Consider the following 18181-nt stretch of genomic DNA (forward strand, 5'->3'; position numbering starts at 1 on the left):
GTGGGGCAGGGAGGCGGGGAGGGGGAGGGGCAGGGTAGAGAGGGCTCCACCCTGCTTCTCCCCCTCCCCGCCTCCCTGCCTCACCGTAACTCCCTCCACGGCCCGCGGCTGCTTATATCTCACCCTCCCTAATACACATATTATATTATTTGCTAAGAAGGTCTCTTTGTGTTGGTTTAGGGCGTGCCCATACTTTAGTGTCTTAGATTTGAAGGAATCACATCAGCATACACCAGCTCTCTCTTCATGTGAACCGCATCAACTGTTGTGTATGTGTGTTCGGCAAAGCAATATAAAACCCGCCTCATGCCCAGAATTGGCAGAAGTTGCACTTATGTTATGAGTATGAAGTCGTGGAGATCAGACCTCATAACAATTCTGTATCGTGTTGTTCTTGAAACTTTAGCACTCGCTGTACAGATATAGTTTAACAAGCAAAGCAGATAGTAGAGCAATAACATATTATTCTCATGTAAACCACGATGAACTACTAGGTGGAAAGCTAAAGCAACAACTAAGTGTCGTGTGCAGAAGTTGCAAAAAAGGAAAAATGGCGTTTAAACCGGTAATGAGCCCATGCTAACTTAACACGGTGTAAAGATATCCAGGACCTAGATGACACCTCCCCATGATCCGGAAACGAACTGAATAAGATAATAGAAGTGCCATCTCATGAGAGCAGATTGCAAGTTTATATGTGGACGGTCCGCAAGGTAAAGCATTAAAAACTAGGAAAATTTAATGCTAAAGAAAAATAAAACAGCCAAGTACTTTATCGAGTCTTAAGCCAATAGGCAAGGTAAATAATAAAAACTTGACAAATAAGTCAATGAATTGTCAATGAAATGCTAGTACTCAGCATATCAAACATGAAAAAGGTCTATGACATAACTGTGTATGCAAAATAAGCTGCAACAGCCTCCAATAGGAAGTCACCGTCTTCATCCGAAAACAGTTCAGCCATCCAATTTAAAAGCGGAAAAGAACATACGTGCTCTCCCAGCACCGGATCCTCTATCACCATCAGAGGACAGCTCGGTGGGTTTTCAAGAAAGCTCTGTTCCAAGAAAGACTGTGCTGCCGCCAGTAAATTCCAGGGACCAAGTAGTCCATGCATCAATGCCACAGCCATAATCCTTTCGCCAGGACAAACCAACTCGTGAGTAATGATAGGAGTCATCAGCTGATTAAAGTCGACGTCAGGAGAAACCGGTCCGCAGAGACACAAATCAATGGCCCAATCGAAATCACAGGTCAGGCAGTGAAATACAGGCTGGACACAGGTGAAGTAGGAGAATCGAAAAGATAATCCATATGCCGTGCTTAATATCGCCAACGGCATTGTGCCATAATATTCTAGCATGCGATTGCGGAACAGTGTCAGCAGCTGCAGGGTGGGAGGTTGCATAGGAGGGACATCCATATTTAAAAATGTAAAAAAGCACAAGAGCGTCCGCTGGTAATGCAAGTAAAAATGCCAATCCACGAAGCAGAGTGGAGAAAATAGAATGAAAGAAAGCAGGGATGACTCCAAAGATTTTCTCAAATGAAGTCACGAGACCACTGGTAACAACTTTAAAAAAGTGCGCCAGGGCCTTTGTGGAGGATGCGTTAAAGATAGTCCGAACCATCTTGCTGAAATTGAAAGGCAAATCTGAATTGAGAAGGGTCTGCACCTCTGTACGGGTGTTCGCTATGTGAAGCACGAAAGTTTCACGGGCCGAACTCAAGGCCACCTCTCTCTGAGACAAAAGAGCTCTTATTCTTGCCATGCCGTTGAAATCTCTCCCAAGGTTGGTATTTGTGGCCAGATTGAAAACTCCCTATGTTCATGTGTGGGAGGAAATAGAACATTTCTGCAGCAAATAACCCGTTCACTTACTGTTACCATAAAAGGAATACTTTTAATTAACTCAGAACAATCTTCATTATTGAGCATCAAATAACTACCATTTTCCAACAACTTGAACGTGGGGATGATAGCAGGAACTGGCGTGCCTTGCAACACGCAAGCCATATTTGGTCGGTGTTTGTTGCATGAACCGTGTAACTGTATGTGCCCACACATTAGTGAATGATCTGGCGTCTCAGTGCATTCCTCTCCATTCAGATAAACTTCTTGATCATCTTTGAAACATCTGTATGTGTATGGAAGCGACCAGACCTCATGAAGAAAAGCACTACCTAAAGGTTCATAACGACCTATTGGTATATATTTCATACAATTTGAAAACTTATATAAATCAAAAGGCAGCGTTATTAAACCGTGGATAAGGCACGTTGTCAAAAAACCCGCCATCCTCTGCTGATGATGTCACTGAGCATGTCATGAATGATGTAATATGTGACATCATCAGCAGTGGATTACGGGTAATAGTATCTCTAGTTTACTCCCCTATAGCTGTCTTTCTTTTAACATAAGTCTCTGTTTCCTTCCCTTATACTTACTGTTTTTGGTTCGCTTCCGGTTCGCGTACCGGCGAGCGAACTGGGAAGCGAACTAAGAGAAATAGAGGTTGGCACAGTTCCAAATATTGTACCAATTTTTTAATAACGGGGAGGTAGTTCTGAAAAGAACTTTTTTTTTATTGTTTTTGTTGTTTTATATTTTTTTTATTATTTTTCAGAACATTTTTTTACTTTTTTTGAATTTTTCTGAACAGTTTTATATTTTTTGGGGTTTTTCTTGGAGGGGGCAATGAAAACGATTCATTGTAAAGGGCTCAACAGGAGCAACAAAACAAAAAAAAAGTATTTATTATTTTGGGCGTTTCGTACAAACTTGCATATGATAGTCAATAGCTCTGTTGATCAGAGTGATGCTTCTTTCTCCGTAGCAAATGAATCCATCGCAAAATACGCAGATGTGTTTTACTTCACCAAATCTCATTTGTATATTTGGCACCATCTCCCTGCCCTCTGGTCCCGTTACTTCCGGTACAACAGATCTTCTGGCCATAATAGGGAGATTATCTAGGTCGTTCCGAAACTGCAGCACTGTAGTTGTTAGGATGCCACCTAGTCATATGGCGATGCATTGTGTAGTTTCCGAAACTGTATTTTTTCTCGGTTCCTCTGGACAGTCTATCTTGACATATAAGGCAAGTTACGTATCTTGCATTTACTTTTTTCTGACCTTTGGGAATTTTAAAAAATTGCCAAATGAAGTTTTCTTTCCGGTGAGACGTCCTGGGTTCCTCAGGCAAAAACTGCCTCTCTTCGTGCTCTTCCTCCTGTTCCTCTTCTTCCTCTTCTTGCTGAATTATAACTTGAGCAGGTGGTCCACTCTTCCTTGGATGTGGTGGAGGTGGTGGGGAAGCACCAGCTGAAGCTACTAAAGAAGCCATTGCTCAGTGATCACAAAGGGTCTTTCTCTCACAATGATGAAAGTCAGAGTGAGGAAAGAAGGAGGGATTTTCATCATTTGGGAAAAACAAGAGTTCTCAACCAATCAAAAGTGTTCATTTTAGATTATATGACCTAGTCTTACATCATTAGGAAACCAAAAGTGAAATGAACCAATGAAAAGTGTTATTACCAAGTCACATGACTTGCTGTGTTTACGTTAAGCGCTTTGCAGGGCCTCCCGGTTTGCTTCCAGAAACCTGCGCTTTGCGACTCGCTTCGCGTACCAGTTCGCTAACGTAGCACGTCATATGACGTATCACGCGACAACGTGAAACGTCATGCGGACGGGAGGCGTCACGATGTTGTTTTCTAACGCGGCACTTGCGGTAAAGAAACGTTTACCGGCTCGCGGTCTATTTCGCGGCATCAAGGTCAGCTAACGGGAAGCTTCCCGATTCGCGAAGCGGGAACGAAGAAAAAAAAATATTTTTAAAAAAAATTATTCATAAACATATAAAATATATTTTGGGATTTAAAGAAGAATACATTTTACAGCTACAGATATTAGCTGTTAAAAAACCAATGAAATTCACTGAAAAAACCATAGGTTATAGACCATATATAGTTAGGAATTAGCATTTACAAAACCTTGAAAATTCACTGAAAAAACCATAGGTTATAGACCATATATAGTTAGGAATTAGCATTTACAAAACCTTATTTTACTCACACAAAACCATTGAAATTCCATATATAGTTAGTTGCACTAACTATATATCGCGCACCCGCAATCCACTGCTGATGATGTCACATATTACATCATTCATGACATGGTCAGTGACATCACTGATGACATCACTGATGACATCTCAAATGACATCACTGATGACATCACTGATGACATCTCAAATGACATCACTGATGACATCATGACACACCAATACCAGTTACTACATACGCACTCACTGATTCCTACGTCTACACACACATTCACTCATTCACCCATACAATGACTCATACATACAGTCACTTATTATTACAACACTATCATATGCACTCATACACCTATGCAGACAGTCACACACTGCCACTCATCCATGGAGTTACTCACACACCAAGTCAGTCCTGTAAAGAATCAATCACACTTCCATTTCTTCATCTATACAGTTAAACACAGAACACCATACTTCAGTGACATCACTGATGACATCACTAATGACATCTGAAATGACATCACTGATGACATCTCAAATGACATCACTGATGACATCATGACACACCAATACCAGTTACTACATACGCACTCACTGATTCGTACGTCTACACACACATTCACTCATTCACCCATACAATTACTCATACATACAGTCAGTTATTATTAGAACACTATCATATGCACTCATACACCTAGTCAGTCCTGTGAAGAATCAATCACACTTCGATTTCCTCATCTATAGTTAAACACAGAACACCATACTTTTCACACATATACTAACACATACTTACTCTCTTATACAATCACTGATACAAGTACACATTGATATGCACAGAGTCACACACCTCCCAGCCAGCCACACACACACTCAGTCTTCCATACATCCAGTCATTCTTCAATATGTAAAACGTATTTCAACTTTACAAAAACACACAGACACTAGATGATGTCATCAGTGATGTCATTTGAGATGTCATCAGTGATGTCATCAGTGATGTCACTGACCATGTCATGAATGATGTAATATGTGACATCATCAGCAGTGGATTGCGGGTGCGCGATATATAGTTAGTGCAACTAACTATATATGGAATTTCAATGGTTTTGTGTGAGTAAAATAAGGTTTTGTAAATGCTAATTCCTAACTATATATGGTCTATAACCTATGGTTTTTTCAGTGAATTTTCAAGGTTTTGTAAATGCTAATTCCTAACTATATATGGTCTATAACCTATGGTTTTTTCAGTGAATATATATATATATATATATATATATATATATATATATATATGTATACATATATATATATATATTAATTACCTACTGGAGGTCGCCAGTAGGTAGTTATAGTTAGAACCTGGTTTCCACAGGAAAAGCATTTTTTGATTTGCTAATAACTTTGGCGTCGTTTGACAAATCTTCGCAAAATTCTCCCAAAAAGTATATCCGGGTCAGCTGCTATCCTGAAATAGTGGGAGTAATTCGTCAAGCGGGGGCTGAGGAAAAAGGGGGTACCAAAATGCGTTTTCCCCATGTTAATTTTCGGAATTACCCCAAATTTGGCAAAAAGGTAGTGCTTGGTTCAGAAAGCTACCGTTTTTTTAGATAGTGTAAATCTGTTCGAAAGTTGCTGAGAAATTAAAAAAATAAAAGTTTCGATATCCAGGGCTGTGGTGGATTCGCAAACCCTCCCGAACACGAGCTTCACTCTGATTGGCTGCCAACACTCCAAACCAGGAAGTGTTGGCAGCCAACTTGTGACTCGGTAGAATCGAGTCACAAGACAACAGTGAAACAAAGGTGAAAAAAGTAAAGGGGGCAGGGTAGAAACACCCTGACCCCCTAGGCCTGCTCAGGGGGTCACACAAGGACCCCCAGGGCCCAAAAAAGCATTAAAAAAATTAATTAGGCAAATTCGCACTAGGGTCGCAAATCCCGCCAAAATTGTTTACAAAAATTAGGCGAGGGCTCCTGCTCTTCATTTAAATGAGGCCCCCTGGTGGGCCATGTCAAGAAACATATGCTGGGGCCCGCTGGGGCCCCCCGCAGCCCCAGGGAACGCCACCCCTGGGGCTTGCTTAAAATGATGTGCAGGAGGGCACTCGGGCCTCCTGCAGCCCCGGGGACCGCCATCCCTGGGGCTTCTTTTTTAATGTGTGGGGGGGCCTCAAAGACCTCCCAAGCCCCGGGGACTGCCACCTCCGGGGCTTTTTTATTATTTGCGGGGGCACATGGCCCCCCGCTGCCCTGGGGACCGCCACCCCCGGGGCTTGTTTTTTATATAAAATAAACCTGTGTGGGGGATCTCGAGCCCCCCACATGCCCCGGGGACCACCACCTCTCCGGGGCACTAAAATGCAAATGTAGGGGTCCGTTACGGACCCCCGAGCCTCGGGGACCACCACTTCCATGGGGCTTTGTAATTTAAGGAAGGGGGACCATGCGGCCCCCCTCCTGGAGCTTTTGATGGCCCTCGGGACCGCCACCCCCCAGGGCCGGCTCCTGCAGTGCCCCGGGGTGCCCACCCCTGGGACATTGCTATTTGCTATTACAGGGCGGGAGCCGTGCCGCCCTGTCATAGCAATCTTGCTTGGTATTTTGAAAGCGAGAGCAGGGAAACCTGCTCTCTCTTCCAAAATTCAAAGCAGATTGCTTTTCCAGACGGGGAGCTGCATGTCAGCAGCTCCCCATGTGGAAAAGCAATGCTGGCTCCCGCAGGAGGTGGGGAACCGGCGGGACCGTGGGGGCATTGGGGCTCCCCCCATGGTCCCCAAAGGATAGGGCTGGCCCCGGGAAATGGGGTCCCTGGGGATAGAAGTGGCCTGGGAGGGGACCACGCAGCCCCCTTGAATCCCCCCAAAATAATAAATAAATAAAGGCCAGCTCCGGGGGGATGGGGTCCCAGGGGACAATAGAGCCCTCAGGATGGGGGCCTTGTAGCCCCTCTCCTTAAATAAATACAAATATGTGGCCGGGGGATGGGGTCCCCGGGGCCAGATTTGGCCACGGGAGGGGGAGCTGTGTTGCACAGTGGTAGTTCAAGGGCACGCCCCCTTTTTATACCACTCTGCAACGCAGCTCTGTGGCGCTTACTAGAGGTATCTGGTGGGCTAGTTGGCCCCCAAGGACCCTTAGGATTGAAGGGGACTTAATCCTCCAACTCAAAACGTGCCACAGGGTGCGTTTGCACACTTGTCACATGAAGCCCCGCCCCCTCCCTGCACCACAGTGCAAATGCGCCCTGTGGCGCATTTTAAGTTGGGGGATTAATTCCCCTTCAATTCTGAGGGACCCTGGGGGCCAACTAGTCCACCAGGTACCTCTTGTAAACACCACAGGGCTGCGTTGCAGAGAGGTGCTCTGAGGCCATGCCCTTTTTTACACCACTCTGCAAACACAGCTTCTGGTGCACTGCTGGTGGGGCGATGAGGGCCTCCTGTGTCCTGAGGACCTCAAGACACAAGTGGACGTCATCCTCTGAGCAGCAGTTCGCCAGAAGCCGCGTTTGCCGTATGGTGTAAAAAGGGGCATGGCCTCAGAACACCTCTCTGAAACACAGGTCTGTGGCGCTTACTGGATGTACCCGGTGGGCTACTTTGCCACCAGGGACCTTCAGGATTCAAGGGGAGTTGATAGGGATGTCATAGTTAGAAATGAGCATTTAAAAAAACATTGAAATTCACTGAAAAAAACAATAGGTTTCAGGTACGTTATTGTTAGCTGGACACTTCACTCTTACAGAACCATAGAAATTCCACTTTTATAGTTAGTTCAGCTAACTATAACTCGTGCACCCGCAATACACTGCTCATGACTTCACATATTACATCATTTATGACATGGTCAGTGACATCACTGATGACATCACCGATGACATCACTGATGATATCATCCAGGTGAAAATCTGATGCACCTCCTCACACTGTAATATAACCTTTCATACACCCATTGTAAAATATAAACTACCATTTTCTAAATCATGGACACACCAATACCAGTTACTACATATGCACTCACCGATTCCCAGGTCTACATACACATTCACTCATTCATCCATACAATCACTCATAGATGCAGTCACTCATCAATACAACACTATAATATGCACTCATACAACTATACAGACACTCACTCATCCATGCAGTTACTCACACACCTTGTCAGTCATGCTAAGAATCAATCACACTCCCATTTGCTCACCTACACAATTTTACACACACCACCTCACTTATTCATACAGATACTAACGCATACTTACTGTGTTATATAATTGGTGATACAGGTACAAACTCATCCATACAGCCAATCTCACAATCACTGACTATCATGAAGGACTGGACTTTTTAACAGTACCAGCGGTGCCAGGGAACAACACCTATAACCTTCATGGGATACCTGTTTCGGCGCACAAACTACAGAGACACGGGACACTTCCTTCGGCGTCAGAGATTCAAGGTTTATTACTGCAGGGAACACAGAAGTCACGACAAGTACAACACGTGCAACTTGGGGAGACTGCTTCAAATTGGTTCTGTGGATCGCTCCTTTTATACAAAATTAACTCATAGGACAACATGGTACACAAAAGTTTACAACCTGGTTCCCATAATTATCCCCCAGAGGGGTCGCTTTGGTCACTTTGGTACACATAAGGTCCGGAACATAAGTGCGGAAACATTTGGCGGTTCCCAACTGTAAAAACCCATCTTCCCAACATTAGTGAATTCCAATCGGCAGTAAAACAGATCGAAATAGGGACAAAGACAGGTGCAGAGGAAGATGGAGACAGTGGGGGATTGAAAAGAGTGTAAAAGGGGAGGTATCGGGAAACACGAGATACAGGCATCAAAGGGACGTGCCTAATGAGATGCACGGCTGAGACAATAAACCGGACGGCAAGATGGGCCTCGAGCGGGGCCATCTGCCTTACAGTATCATCCCCCTCATCGTAAAAGATATTTACAAAGTACATGTGTCTTCCACAAATATCCTGAGAGTCCCAGGGTGACGAAGCGGACAGTGTCCGTTCGCTGGCTACTTGAGGGCAAGAGACAAAATGGATGCCGTATCTAAGATGGAACCCGTGGGTACAGATGAAAAACTCACATATCAAATGAACGGTTTAAGTTAACACAGCGAAACTGCGCACACTTACTAAACTCGTCATTTGCGGTTCTTAGATACCAGACTCGACCATATTCGTGCGAGTCGAAAACATCACTTAAAATTGTCACGGAACCTCAGACGCTCCTTTTGCCCTCATGTAGGCAAGCACTAGTCGGAATCATATTCGATATTCATCAGACCCTCGAGATGTTGTTGTAGCATAGCTCTGTCCAACCGAGACCCTTTGGTAACAGGTGGCTGTCTCATACACGTTGTAGCACAGAGGCCACATAAGGCAGGACCGCACTGCACGCAAAGGCAACACGTGAACAGGAACACTACAACGACTCCAATGATCGTCAGAATTTTCCAACCCCAAGTCGACATCAGGCCCCAAAACCATCCAAGTAGCGTCCAATCCCCTACATCCACGTGTATGGATTCGGAAATCTTATGCAACTTCGAGATGGCTTGATAGACAGTCGGGGCGTTATCAGGAATGAAAATACAGCAGCTCGAATGGATCACCTTACATACCCCACCTCGATCTGCTAAGATCACATGTAAAACCATACGGTTTTGTAACGTCATAAGTCTATCCGCCTGAAGTTCTGTGGTGATATTACCAAGGGCACTGGCAGTAATATTAGCTGTCGATTCTACCACTCGAGTCAACTGTCTTAGGTTCCTACTATTAACCATAGGTCCCCAAAATGGGAGGAAACCCTTGAAAAAGTCTCCTGCCTCTTGACCGGCAGTATCCTCTTCGCTAATTACGCCTCTCACAACTCTAGTTTTGTGATAATCTGCATCTACAGTAAACGTCGGAGGCAACAAGTTTGCGATAAAACATGAGCCCATGAAGTCAGAGGGCAACCATGCATATGCACGATCATGACAAATAAAGTATGTACCCTTGGCAGCCAAAAACACAGGGGACGAGACCATTGGCAATATATAATTTTCAGTGCAAGCACTCTCTCCAAGTCGGGCTTTCGATCTACGGCCGCGACCTATTAAACAAAAATTACCAATGTGGGGTACGACCCATATCGGAGGCGAGCTTTTAAGCTGTTTTTCACCAGTGAACACACTATATTCGCCTCTACTTAGGACCCTATAGGCTTGTACCTCTTCTTCAGGGATAAGCGAGGGATCATAGATATCGCTATCTAAATCCTCTATTGCTATAGACAAAGATTTTTGGTACGAGGTAGGACCAGAGTAAGGGGAACGTGGTTCTCGAATGGGGTGGAAACCCAGTGCGCTTCGAAACATTGTTTGAAATGCTCGAGCAGACCCTTGGGAGCTATACGGTAACACCAGATATGGAATTCCCTTATCCGTAGTATGTGGCATCAACCCACACACCCAACAATTAGTAGTGTTAACCACTAACTGATGCTGATGAAGGAGTTGAATAAAGGAATTGTTGCGGAATTCTGCACGTCTAGTCTGCTCGTGTTCAGGTAAGATGTGAAAAGAATGAGGAGAGTCAGTGGAGATGAGTTTAAGGTCAGGGGTAGGAGTAGGTATAGTAGAAGGCAAGAAGTAAGACATTGTGTAATACACCCCACCCGCCAATAACGCTGAAACAGTCACAAACAGTACAAATATTTGGAACACAAAACCTTTGGTACGACTGAGTTGCTGCAGCTTGAATCTTTGTGCTTGAGCTTTTTCCAAGTCCATCAGCTTCAAAAATGCCATTCCCTATGACCGTCCGCAACGTTTCTTGACGCACTTCGTTCTGTATAGCAATAGTCAATTCCTAGGAGTTCCCAGGAATCGACGGTCTTTAACCTAGCGTCAAGACCTACTAACCAGGAGGAAGTACACGCGCGGCCCTACGGCCTTTATTTCACAAATATATATATATATATCAAAAACAAATGTCTCTCAGCTGTGGAAACAAAAAAAGTGTAAGGAACGAAGCTCAATGAATATATACAAAATAATTACAATAGTATGAGTGTTCAAACTGATCATGGAAAACGGGATAATGCACTTGTCAAGGGACAGAACGGGGTTTTATTAGTCTTTAGTGCTGGATCTTAAAAAAATATCGGGTTTTCCCAGGACGTGTCTGTTCGTTAAACAAAAGATCCGTTGAAGGGACAACGCCCTGTTGATCAGCTGAATGTTCTGGTCTTGAGTTTTCTGATGACAAGTGTTCAACAATGCCTTTTTGCTGCACTGAGGATTCTCCGACAGGTTGTGCGTCGCTGAAAGGTACCAACGCCGACAATCCTTCGGTTTCAGTTGATGCAATACCTTTCCTTACCCACGAGTCTGCTGGCAACGGAATGGGGACTTTCTTGGTATGGGTGGCATGCACCCAATTTTTCCGCCCCTCAAGACGAACTGCAGTTCTCGTGGCAAGGAGCACCTGATAGGGTCCGGTGAACCTGGGATCCAAATTGTTCTTGCGCGAAAAATTGCGCGTTACCACCCAATCTCCGGGCTGGAGCTGGTGGCCTGGACCCTCCGGCTGTGTCGGCAATGCTTCGTGAACCTGTTGGTGAATTAACCTCAGTTTAGCAGTCAAGTCATGAAGATAATCGATTAACATTGGATACTCAAGTTCACAAAAGGCACCCGGTCTAGGGACCCCCCAAACATTGGCAGGACGACCGAACACTATTTCATAGGGACTGAGCCCTACTCGGGAGTGTACAGTTGCCCTTGTTGATAGTAATGCTAAGGGTAAAGCGTCAGGCCACGAAAGACCTGTCGTAGCCTGAATCTTTGCTAGTTTTAGTTTAAGGGTGCCATTGTACCCTTCAACCAAACCGGCTGACTGAGGATGATTGGCACTATGAAATTTCTGTACAATCCCTAACCCGCGACACACACTCTTCATCACGCTCCCAACAAACTCACTTCCGTTGTCTGACCACACAACCCGAGGCATTCCGTAGCGGGAAAAATACTCTTTGAGTAAAATTTTTGCCGTGGATAAAGCCGTATTATCCTTAAGGGGGTAGGCCTCAATCCACCTAGAAAATGCACACACCACAACCAGCACATACTTCAAATTATTACATCTCTCCATGTGGATAAAGTCCAACTGGATAACTTCGAAAGGGTACGCAGGAGGGGCAAAATGACCAGGTGGAGTGGGAGTGCCCTTACCAGGATTGTGCATCAAACACACCATACAATTCTTAACCAAGCGTTCAGCACATTTCGTAATACCATCATTCTTCCACACAGGAAACAGCAATTTACAGATACCTTTCGCGCTAATATGTGCTAACCCGTGTGCCATAGTCACAATAGCCAGCACATACGCATCAGGCAACATCCATCTTTTCTGTTCCGATAAGTCAGTCCAACAACCATTCGCATCCAACTTTCCCGTACTTTCTTTCCACTTCGTCTTTTCAGTTTCAGTGGCCTCATTCTGAATTGCTTTCACACTCTCGATAGTGTTTTCACACATACTTGATTCTGCAGGCCACCTAACCGAACTCGTCACATACATTCGAGTGCTAATGTTCCGGGCAGTCTCCTTAGCAGTCTCATCCGCAAACGCATTACCACGACCAACATCATCCATCACTTTACGATGCGCACTACATTTAACAATCGCCACTTGCTTAGGCAACGTAAGTGCATCCAAAAGATCATTTACAAGCTGGCCATGCTGAATCTTCGTACCATGTGACGTAAGGAATCCTCTCTCTCTCCACAGTCGTCCAAAACTATGTGCCACACCAAATGCATACTGGCTATCTGTAAACACATTCACCCGTTTATCTTTAGACAATACACACGCTCTCGTCAAAGCAATTAGCTCAGCAGCCTGAGCCGAATTTTGATTTAATCTTGCACTTTCCACAATCGTTCTCAATGTAACTACAGCATATGCAGTCGTCACATCACCGTTCGGCAACTTGAAACAAGAACCATCCACGTACAAAGTACCATCGGGATCTGTCAATGGAGTATCTTTTAGGTCAATGCGACCCTTGGTTTCCTCTTCAGTTTTGAGATAGCAGTCATGTACTGCTTCACCACTTGATTCTGTGTCGATCGGCAGCAATGTTGCTGGATTCAACACATTACATCGTTTTATCCGTATATGACTGGCCAGCAACGTCAACTCATATCCGGACAATCTTGCACTTGTCAGATGTTGAGTTTTCGTTCGGTTCAATAGAGTGTCGACTGCATGCGGAACCATTACCGTGAGTATATTATCCATGACTAGACCTGCAGACTGTCGAATGGACGCCGCAGCTGCCGCTGTTGCTCTTAAGCAACTTGGCAAAGCCCTTGCTACTGGGTCTAAAGTCGAAGAAAAGTAGGCACATGGGCGTTGCTTACCACCAAAAGATTGTGTCAAAACACTCAACGCGCAACCATCCCTCTCGTGAACGTATAGTGTAAACGGCTTACTGTAGTCAGGGGTACCCAACACAGGAGCCGAACACAGCGCATCACGCAATTCAGAAAAACTTTTCTGACATTCTTCAGACCAAGGTACTGGGGATGAAACATCCTTGCACGTAAGGGCTATCAATGGTTTCGCCAACAATGAAAAATTTGGAATCCATTGTCTGCAGTAGGACGTAATACCTAAAAAGGCACGAACATCTCTCTGGGTTTTTGGCTCAGTCATTCGGGAAATCGCTGCAATTCTCTCTGGGGTCAACCTTCTCCCTTCTCTTGACAATAAGTGACCTAAATAGGTAACTTCTTGGCAACAATACTGTAGCTTTGAAGGTGATACCTTGTGGTGCAAGTCATGTAGATAGTGCAATAATGATACTGTAGCCGTCTTGCAAATAGCTTCTGTATCAGCTGCCACTAAAAGATCGTCAACGTATTGAATCAAAGCTGCACCTTTAGGCAATACAAAGGCATCAAGCTGACCTTTAAGTGCTTGGCTGTAGATTGATGGACTCTCACAGTAGCCCTGTGGAGCGCGTTTTAGCCTAAAACTGCGACCTCCTAATGAGAATCCGAACAGGTCTCTGCTTTCCTCTGCAATCGGAATGCTAAAGAAAGCATTCTTTAGATCGATCACTGTGAACCAGGAGGCAGATGCCGGAATCATTGTTAATAAAGCCGTAATGTCAGGGACCACAGGAAATTGCGGAACCACTATTTTGTTTACCTCTCTCAAATCTATAACAAAACGATACACAGGAGATTTAGTTGGGTCAGTTCGTTTCAGAATTGGCAATACAGGGCTATTGCACACGTTTCCACGAGTTTCTTCAACAACACCTTTTCCAATGAGATCATGAACGATTTCTAACAGCGCTCGTTCGCCCTCAAGAGAAATACGATATTGAGGTAAACGCGGTAATCGCGCATTTGGTTTCAATTGAATCACATAGGGTGGAATGTCTAACAGGCCCACATCATTGGGACCTGTGGCCCATAAGGACGCAGGGAGGGAATTCAATTCCGGTGGGAATTTATCAACCGATAAATACATGGGAGAGATCACTCTCCTTCCCAATGTAAGCTCCACTCCTTCGGGGGAACAATACAATGTTGCATATAATCGTTTCAACAAATCCAGGCCCAAAAGATTTTCACCACAACCTGTAGATAGAATCAGTGGAGCCGTTAGCTCACGAGGTCCAATCATAAGAGGCAAAGGGTTAGAGACTGGGTTACTAACAGGGGCGCCAGAGAATCCGACGGAAACGTTCGTTAAGCCAGACAAAGGTGCGCCAGGGAGTTTTGAATGCATGATGGAACTTTTCGTCGCACCAGTGTCTAACAGAAAAGGCTCAACTACACCCGATGTAGTCACTGCAACGTAAGGCCCACTCTGATCGACCGGAACTGACACTACTCCCTCTCTTTGTCGTTGGCTGTCCTAGTAGTGGTCATTTACAACAGTCTCGTGGTCTATATAATAGTCATCAACATTATACTGTGCAGATCGAACTGACCCCGCATTTCGCTGGTCAAAATAATTATTTGCATCCGATTGATTTTGATGACGATCAATCTGATTGTGGGATGAACCACGACCTCTACCACGTGGTGCCGGTTGGGGACCACCGCCACGATTTCCTCGTGTCGACACACCATTCAGACGGTCCCGTAAAGCAAGACAATCATATTTTAGGTGTCCCTCTTTCCTACAATATGCGCACTGATTATACCCAAGTGAAGATCTGTAATCAAAGTTGTCAGAGCGCGGCTGTGTTCTATCGAGCTGTGCTCGTGGTCGATACTGCTGTTGTGCATCATTTTGATTTGATCGTGGAGGGTATGCTTGCTGCAACAAAACCTTCGTTTTGAGTTCTTTCGTTTTCTTTTCTACACGATCACTTTCTTCCTTTTCCCTATTCTCATAATACTGAGCCGTTGCTAATATTTGCGCAGGGGTTGAAACTGCCCACGCACTTTCTGAATTCTTTAATTTGTTGCATAGCTCAGGCAGCAAATTTGACACAAATTTGTCAACGAATAACCGCTGACCTCCCTCAGCGCCCATGTCCTGGCCGCTGTGGTCGACAAACGCTTCCTCAAACCTTGTAAAGAAATCTGAGACACTCTCGTCTTTCTTTTGTTTACAAGCTGATAACTTATCCCAATTCACCTTCATCGCGGGCATGAGAGTTTTCTTGAGCGTAATGATTCTCTGAGGCAAATCCAAGATCAACTGTTCAGGTTTAGCCCCACCAACTTGTAATGCATCAGCTGCTAGCAGTGCAGCCCAATCACCCCCTAATTCAGCTGCGTGATTGGCTTGACGAATTTTAGCCCAAACTGGTTGCGGTACCACATTGCCAAACAACATGTCGATGTCGGCAATATTCATAATAGAAGCTTCTATCAGTTGTGATAACTCCTTATAATAACCAGCCGGATTTTTACGCGGATCGGGTAAGGATTGCTTCACTTGCAAAACTTCCGATCGTTTCCATGGAAGATGTATCCACACTCTTCGAAAATGTGGTAAAACCGGAGGGTTTGCACCGGGGTCACCAGGTACCCATAGCGGCGGAACCTCTCTCATAGGATACTGACCAGGAACCGCTTTCCAATTCTCAGTGGTATCATCTAATGACACCCGAGAATGTGCTGTGGGTCTGAATGCTAATAAGCGTTCCACGGCACGTCGTACATCGTCTCCTATAATCATACCGTTCGAAAAGTGACTCTGGAGTTCAATTATGTCGGATGGTACATTCTCTACTTCATCATTGTACCATTCTTCTCTCAAAAAGTTACACATCTCCTCAAATACGAATCTCTGCGTAGGCTCATTAAACTGAGAAAGCGTTTCAAAGACTATACGTGGGGTATAATTAGCAGGATGTCTCATCCACCTACGTGCCATGGTTATCAATGACTCTTTCTCCCTACCACTAGGGATCTGACTCCGTCTCTGAGGAGTTTCAGATGAATCGGACGAGAATAACGGACCAGAAAGAGGTGAATAAAGGGTAGCAACAGAGTTAGGAACACGCTTACGAACAGATGGGGAAAGAAAAACAGGAGCAACAACACTAGAGGTAAAAGAAGGCATAGTAGGAACAGACAAGGTAGTCGGAGTAGCAGAAACAACAGTCTGAGAAGGTACAGGTACAGGAGCAGTAGGAACGATAACAGATGGAGGAACAAACGTAGGGTTAACAGCGGGCTGGCCCGCAGCCGCCGGAACAACAAGAGGAACAACAGGAGGAGCTATAGGAGGAGCTACAGGAGCAGTAGCACCCTGTACATAAGGAGGTGGTGATTTCATCAAGTATGATAGCAAGGAATCCTCCTTCAAATCTTCTTCTTTCTTTTCTGATTTATTCGGTAAAACTGGGTAACATTTATCTATTTTCATGTGATGCAATCTAGTAGCGATTTCCATATCTTTTTCTTCTTTGTCTTGTCTACATTCTTTTATAGCTTGCATTATCGGAACAAATTCTTGCTTTTTATCCTTTTTAAGTTGTTTGATTTCTTTCTGTTTGGCCTCTTTACGCCATATCCGAAAGGAATCAAACATAGCTGGCCTAGCTTTCTTTAAAAATAATTTAGCCTCAAGATTATCTAAAATCGAAAGTTCAAAAGTTCCGTGTGGTGGCCATCTAAGGTCACCGTCTTTCTTTGTATAGTGGATCCAGTAATCATTATAGATTATAGGACCCACCCCATGTCGACTATATAGATCATGTATCGGAGTTCCAACTGGAGGTATCGGACACGAGTCCTCCAACCGGGAACCCATTGCGCAACATTTGAAAATATGAAACAAATCACTATGGCTAGGCATCGTGCACACTAACCTAGTATCAAACTTCAAGGATTACCGAAGCAATAAAACCTCGTGTAAGTCAAAACCCTCGGTTTTTGGCAATTGCAACTGTCAAATAATACTAAGAACCAATACTAAGAACCACAAATGCAATGGAACCATGCAATACAACAAAGCCTTAAGGCTATTACAAAGCTCGGAGAGCTATTACCACAAAGCCTTAAAGGCTAACCACAAAGCTTTCAAAAAGCTAGAACAACCACTAAGGACTGGGAGCGACCCACAAATACTTAACTCAGAACTTCAATGGCGTCACCAGGAAGGCCCGTCTATCGTCTCGCTTGTACATAAGGTCTACGCCGGGCGTCGAAGACAGGTCGACAGTCAGGGCATCGGTCCGTCGCAGCCGTCAGGAGGCGGGAATCTTCGCAGGGAAAAACTTCGGGCCACTTATTTCGATAACAGGATCGATGAAGCGGGGTGCACCTTCCCTCGGAGATTTCACACGAAGTTCCTCACGATCATCAGGCTTTGGACCGGACCGGTACCACTGAAGTCGCCCACGTTGGGCGCCAACTGAAGGACTGGACTTTTTAACAGTACCAGCGGTGCCAGGGAACAACACCTATAACCTTCATGGGATACCTGTTTCGGCGCACAAACTACAGAGACACGGGACACTTCCTTCGGCGTCAGAGATTCAAGGTTTATTACTGCAGGGAACACAGAAGTCACGACAAGTACAACACGTGCAACTTGGGCAGACTGCTTCAAATTGGTTCTGT

The sequence above is a fragment of the Lissotriton helveticus genome, chromosome 5_1 (genome assembly GCF_964261635.1).
Source record: "Lissotriton helveticus chromosome 5_1, aLisHel1.1, whole genome shotgun sequence".
In the NCBI taxonomy this organism is placed as follows: domain Eukaryota; kingdom Metazoa; phylum Chordata; class Amphibia; order Caudata; family Salamandridae; genus Lissotriton; species Lissotriton helveticus.